At 43.9% G+C, this 7,221-nt stretch overlaps 1 non-coding gene across 1 annotated transcript; it reads left to right on the top strand.

The window, feature by feature from the left end:
• Nucleotides 1–1,341: 1,341 nt before the first annotated feature.
• trnat-agu (transfer RNA threonine (anticodon AGU)) lies at nt 1,342–1,415 on the top strand. Its single transcript has one exon. It is a non-coding gene; the product is annotated as a tRNA-Thr (tRNA).
• The last annotated feature ends 5,806 nt before the right edge of the window (nt 1,416–7,221 follow it).

The raw sequence follows: 7,221 nt of genomic DNA, 5'->3' as shown, positions 1-7,221 counted from the left end.
CTGCCTGCCATTTTTATTTCTGATTTTGTCCCATCTGACTCTACCTTCCAGTCCCCATCTCCCTGCCAAACTAGCTTAAACCCTTCCCAACAGCACTAGCAAAACATCCTGCAAGGAACTCCGTCCTGGCTCGGTTCAGGTGCAACCCGTCCAACCTGTCCCAAAAATCTAAAGTCCTCCCTCCTGCACCATTTTTCCAGCCACACGTTCATCTGTCTTATCCATCTATTCCTGTACATTCATCTGTCTTATCCATCTATTCCTGTACTCACTTGCACGTGGCACTGGGAGTAATCCGGAGATTATTACTTTTGATGTCCTGCTTGCTAATTTCTTACCTCACTCCCTAAGTTCTGACTGCAGCACAACATCCTTATATCTACCTATGTTGTTGGTTCTGATGTGGACTACCACTGCTGGCTGTTCACCCTCCCCCTTCAGGATGCTCTGTAACTGCTCAATGACATCCTTGACCCTGGCACCAGGGAGCCAACACTCCATTCCTGGATTCACGTCTCTGGCCATAGAAACACCTGATTGTTCCCTTGACGATTGAATCACCTATCACTATGGCTTTTCCAGTCTTCCCTATACTCCGCTTTGCAGCTGAGTCACCCATGGTGTCATGGACTTGGCTCCGGCTGCACTCCCCAGGTGAAGCATCATTGTCCTCTGTATTCAGAACTGAATACCTGCTGGAGAGTGAGACGCACTCGGGGTGTCCTGCACTACCTGCCTGATTCTTTTTGACTGCCTGGTGGTCACCCATTCCCTCTCTCCCTGCATACACTTAAGCTGTGGGGTGACCACATCTATAAACAAAGAACAGTACAGCACAGGAACAGGCCATTCGGCCCTCCAAGCCCGCGCCGATCTTGATGCCTGTCTAAACTAAAACCTTCTGCACTTCAGGGGACCGTATCCCTCTCTTCCCATCCTATTCATGTATTTGTCAAGATGCCTCTTAAACGTCGCTATCTTCCCTGCTTCCACCACCTTCCCTGGCAGCAAGTTCCAGGCACTCACCACCCTCTGTGTAAAGAACTTGGCTCGCATATCCCCTCGAAACTTTGCCACTCTCGCCTTAAACCTATGTCCCCTCGTAACTGACTCTGCCACCCTGTGAAAAAGCTTCTGACTGTCCACTCTGTCTCTGCCACTCATAACTTTGTCAACCTCTATCATGTCGCCCCTCCACCTCCATTCTCAGTTTTGGGAAAAATAGAGTATATGACTGTATCAGTAAGTAGGAAAAGTTAAAATATGTTGTGACCAGTGGAGAAGTGTGATGAGAATAAACAGATCCTCCTCTGATTTCAACTACGCAAGCATTTGTGATCTGGCTCTGTAGCTTAGTTGGTTAAAGCACCTGTATAGTAAACAGAAGAGACTGGGTTCAACTCCCAGCAGAGCCTTATTTCACATTTGTGATATGCTTTAGAAGTTTCCTTATCAATCATTTATATCTCTGTTTTGTGAACTTGAACTTGGAATTCAAATTACATGATGAATTTCAGTCACAGGAGAAAACAGCCTTTGTGAAGGATGTGAGTTGGGAATGGCTGTTCCTCCTTGTCCAGAAATTCAGTGCTGATACGCCAAAGGCAACTTCTTTGATACAAATTTGTTCACGGTTACATTCAATCTGGAAAACAGCTCGACATTAATCTCACTGAAGGAAAGTGTGACTGCGTTGTATATTTCAGAGTGTTTGTGTCGTTATGTGTTGCTTTTAACCGAGACTGGGGACATGACGCAAGTGGGAGGGTTGATCCGAGGTTTGGAATATTTGTCAATCAGGAACAAGAAAAATCAAAGGAACCAAATAAGAAAACCTATGTCTCGTGGGTATTGAGAGACGGTGAGAAGATATTAAACTTTGTTCCATTCAATCCGGCTGCGATGAACTTTGAATTTTTCCGCCTTTTATAAACATTATTTGAAGGGTCTCTGTAACAATGTTCAGTGTTGATGAGAGTGGGGTCTGGGTGAGCAGCTGCTGAGTGTGACAGGGTCAGGACTGGATGCAGGAAGTGCTCTGACACTCTCTCTCTCTCTCTCTCTCTCTCTCTGATGGCTTTGAGTTGATTTTCAAGTGTTTGAATAAATGAAGGAAGTTCCCTCCACCCATTTGTTTGGACAGACAGTGTAGTATAAGGATGTAAAGGGTTAATGCTGAAGACAGTGGGATCAACCCCTCCCACTGTCAGAGTGGTGATGTAACAGTCACATGAGATGAGGTTTGGGAGAAGAGAGAGCAGCACCAAGGATACTAGCTTAAGAGGTTTGATGAATGTGTATATAGTATTGTGTAAATTAGAAACGAGTTCTTCGTTCTTTCAGCAGGAAATGTGTCCAGAAAATATTCAGGAGTCGGAATGCAGATATTAACTCCAAGTGACAGTTCTGGGTTCATTTAACAAAAAAAAGGTAGAGAATAATATTGCTCACTGATTGAAATCCCCCAGTGAGGAGACAGTTAAACAGGTGATCTGTTGGGGCATCCTTCGATCCAAGGTTTCGGCAGCATTTAATCTCCCTTTTTGGTGAAATTCTCTGTTATTTGCATCTTTTTTTAATCAGCTTTCATGGGTGAGTGAAAAACTCAAAAAAACTGAACAGTTCCATTCTTCCTTCTTCCCATCAGTTTCTCTTTTCTGTCTCAGATCAATATAATGATGAGAATCCCAATTTAATCTGCTGTTTCTGGTGTTTTATCCATTCCAATCAAAATTCAACATTCCAATCAAATCTATTTGTTATTCCACAATGTCTCTCCATGTGTTTTATTCTGTTGTATTCTCTCACAGTTTGTTTGATGATCAATGTTACATCTCACTCTCTGTTCTGGTGAAGATCAGAAGCAGTGTTATCTGTTTGCAACACCCGACAAGTCGGCCTGAGGCTGTGTCTCGCCGATCATGTGGAATTAGGAACATCGAAACATAGGAGCAGGAGTCGGCCATTCAGCCCATCGAGCCTACCCCACCATTCAATATGATCATGGCTGATCATCCACTTCAATGCCCTTTTCCCCACACTTTCCTCATATTCCCTTATGTCATTTGTATTTAGAAATCTATCAATCTCTGCTTTAAACATACTCAATGACTGAGCTTCCACAGCCCTCTGGTGTACAGAATTCCAAAGATTCACAACCCTCCGAGTAAAGAAATTTCTCCTCATCTCTGTCCTAAGGAGCTTCCCCCTTATTTTGAAATTGCGTCCCCTGGTTCTCGACTCCCCAACCAGGGGAAACAACATAGCTGCATCTACCCTCACTGTCCTTTCAATATTTTGTCGGTTTCAATGGGATCACCTCTCATTCTTCAAAACTCTAGAGAATACAGCCCCAGTTTCCCCAATCTCTCTTCATAGGACAATCCCACCATCCCAGGAACAAGTTTGATGAACCTTCATTGAACTCCCTCCATGGCAATAATATCCTGCGTAAGGTAAGGAGACCAAAACTGTACACAGTACTCCAAGTGCAGTCTAACCAAGGTTCTATACAATTGAAGCAAGAATTCACTACTCCTGTACTCAAATCCTCTTGTGATAAAGGCTAACATACTATTAGCCTTCCTAATTGCTTGCTGCACCTGCATGTTAGCTGTCAGTGACTTATTGACATGGACACCCAGGTCACACTTATATTCTATACCTCAGTTAATAAAGGAAAGGATTCCATATACCTGCTGAACCACCTTATTGACCTGTACTGCTACTTCAGGGACCTGTGGACATTCACTCCAACGTCCCTCACTTTCTCTGCACCATTCAGTGTTCTCCCATTAATTGTGGATTCCTTTGCCTTTTTTGACGCGTGCTCTCACTGTTCCCTGCTCTCCGAGTGAACTCATGCTCCCTCTCCTGGGCTCTTTATGATCCACTCTGCTCTCACTGTTTCCAGCTCTCTTAATGTATCAATATTTATTTGCCTTGTGTTTAATTCAAAATATGGATTAACTGTATTTTACAATTGTAGGTTTTATTTGGTAGTCCTGTACAAGTTGTGGATTGGTATTTAATATTTAGCTCTGTGAAAACGATTGTGAATGAAAATATAACTTTCAATCTTATACATGGGCTGGTCTGCAAGCTCCAAGTCCTTCATTTTGTAGTAATGGAATTGATACTGCATCTTTCAGTCTTAATCTCTGTGGGATTTTTGAACTGGTATGTAATGCATAACTTGGTCTAACGTTCTGATGTACATTATTGGGATTCAAAGGATGATAGGAAATTGGGGCATTAGACCATTCAGCCCATCAAGCCTGCTCCAATATTCAAACAGATCGTGACTGATCATCTATCTCTACGCCATTTTTCCCTGCTATCTCCATATCCCTTGATCCCGTTAGTATTTAGAAATCTATCGATTTCTGTCTTGAATATGTTCAATGATTGATCTTCCACAGCCCACTGGGATAAAGAATTCCACAGATTTCTCACCCTCTGAGTAAAGAAATTCCTGCTCATCTCAGTCTCAAATGGCCTGCCCTTATTCTGAGACTGTGTCCCCTTGTTCTGGACTCACTAGACAGAGGAAACATCCTATCCATATCTACCCTGTCACACCCCATAAGAATGTTGTAAGTTTCAATGAGATCACCTTTCATTCTTCGAAACTCCAGAGAATTTCGGCCCAGTTTCTGCAGTCTCTCATCATAAGACAATCCCACCATCCCAGGGGATTAGTCTGGTGAATCTCTGTTGCACTCCCTCTGTGACAAGTCTATCCTTCCTTCAATAAGGAAACCAAAATAGTACAGAATACTCCAGGTGCAGTCTCAGCTAGACTTTATACAATTGAAGCAATACATGTTTAACCATGTACTCAAATACGCTTTCAATGAAGCCATCATACCATTTGCCTTCCTAATTGCTTGCTGCACCTGCACACCAGCTTTTAGTGTCTCATGAACAAGGACACCCAGGTCCCTTTGGACATCGACACTTCTCAACCTCTCACCATTTAAGAAATACTCTGTCTTTCTGTTTATTCTACCAAAGTGGAGAACGTCACACTTATTTACATTATATTCCATCTGCCATGTTCTTGCCCATTCACTTACCCTGTCCAAATCCCCTTGAAGCCTCCTTGCATTCATTCTGTACCTTTCAATGAGGTAAATTGTGTCTGTTCTGTTTCAAGTTTTATATTTAAAATGTAACCATGGTGACAGACTTTATTTAGATCTGATAGTGAGTTTGTTTTTATACTGTGATTGATGTATCAACCTGTCAGCTGTACTGAATTGGAGTGAAATGGAAACAACTTCTGTCTGTCCTGCTGTTGTTTGACTGTTGGATTGAAAATGTGTCTCTCGATTTTGGGATCAGTGTCTGTCTGACTACTTTTATTTGTTCCAGTGGAACTGATGAGCTGGCAGTATCTCTGTGCTTTGGGAGTGATCCTGTACCGACTGTGCGTTGGAACGAGCTCGCTGCACTTTTCTTTGTGTCCAAGAATCACCACATCCAGTCAGGTTCCTTCATGTATTTTCCTGGAGGAATGAAAGAATTGATGAGGTAGAAGATACAAAAACGATCAATGTAATCGTCCCAATTATAATCATTATGAACAATCGCAAAATGAAAACCAGGAACACAAACAGTGTCAGTGTCTGACTCCACTGCAGTACTACAGTATTCAGCTTCTGTTTACCAGGTGTTTGCAGTGGTTTTGCAAGGTGTTTGTGACATTCAGAAACAACACAAGCCCTGAACTGCTCAATGACTGGGACTGTCCGATAGAGCAGTGACCTTCACACAGTCACATTTCTATTTCAACGAAAAAACCAGCAGCCACTATTTAAAATGTGCCTTTCACACTTCTCACCTGTTATCTGCAATATATGTTCTTTGTCTAACTGTCCACATCGTTATTTTGCAGCTATTTTCCCCCCACTGTTCACAATCCAACAAACAGTGAGAGACTGGAACTAAAGCAGGAAAATTCCCTCTCCTTTGGGTGGTGAAATTGTCAGTGATTTTCAATCGTGATTTCTTCCCATTGTGTCTCCCTGAGCCTGTACAGACACTGTCCGAGAATGAACTCTCCCTTCCCCGTGTCCCCGGCTCACTCCATGTTCCGGGAGCAGCTCCTGCTCCACAGTGTCTGTTACAAACACTCCCCGACTCCCCCTCAACTTCCCACCACTCAATGCTAATCTCTGAGCACATCTGCGGACACGCTCCCAAAGCAGTGGCTGCTGGAAGCAGATGCTGTTTGTTCCCTTCCCCCGGGCCCGGGAAGTCTCCATTCGCAGCTGATTTAAATCATCTTCCCCTGATTGAGTGAATGGCCTCACAGACTGGGTTGGGGAAGGATGCGCATGCGCTCCACTCCTCATTGTGACGTCCCACTGGGGGGCGGGGTTATGTCGCGCGTGCGCAGACCTTTGCAGCAATTCAGCATTCAAACATCAATGGGAACTTTCCCCATTTCACCCTCATCAAAGTCCCAAAGAAAGTGAAGAGGGGCTTGGACTGGAGGGAGGGAGGGGCGATGTAGGGGGAACCTAGAACCCAGAAAGCTGCCCACTTGCCCCATTTGGATGCTCAATTTGCGGTCATTCCCTGCAGGGGGTTTGTTATTATTGAGCCCGTCCTGGTAAAACAATCCGATAGAAAGAGGGGAGAAAGGAGGGAGCCGGTGTGTGTGCTGGGACCTTGCAGAATTCATTTCAGCAGCAAAAGTCCCGGGTTATATTAACCCGAGTGAAACACGCTGTCAGTGAGAGGAAAACCGAACGGCCCTTTTCATCTTTTCATTGGAAACAAAGTAGATCCGGAAGTGCGGCGAGCAGAGCAGACACACAAGCTCAATGACAGGAGAGCTCGGCCGTCCCTGAGTTTCAGCTCCCAGCTCTTACATTTCCTCATCCACACTGTCTTTACTGTGGATGTTCAGGGGTTCCTTGTCGGATCTGAGGACTGTATCCATGAAACATTCTGAGTCAGGAGATCCACACACTCTCTGTTATTAAGATTTATGGGCAGGAATGTTTCAAAACTTTGTCTATTAAATCATTGTATTATTCACAGAACGAATGAGGCAATCGGTTCATGATTCAGACCTTGAACTTGGTTTGGGTAGACCGAAAACTGAGAGGTTCAGCACCTTTTTACTTCTTCAGTATTGGCTGTGTGGCCTAATGGATAAGGCGTCTGACTTCGGTGTATTTAACAAGGTTATCAGAAGATTGTCGGTTC

The sequence above is a fragment of the Heterodontus francisci genome, unplaced genomic scaffold (genome assembly GCF_036365525.1).
Source record: "Heterodontus francisci isolate sHetFra1 unplaced genomic scaffold, sHetFra1.hap1 HAP1_SCAFFOLD_43, whole genome shotgun sequence".
In the NCBI taxonomy this organism is placed as follows: Eukaryota; Metazoa; Chordata; class Chondrichthyes; order Heterodontiformes; family Heterodontidae; genus Heterodontus; species Heterodontus francisci.
This window is presented reverse-complemented; position numbering and strand designations above follow the sequence as displayed.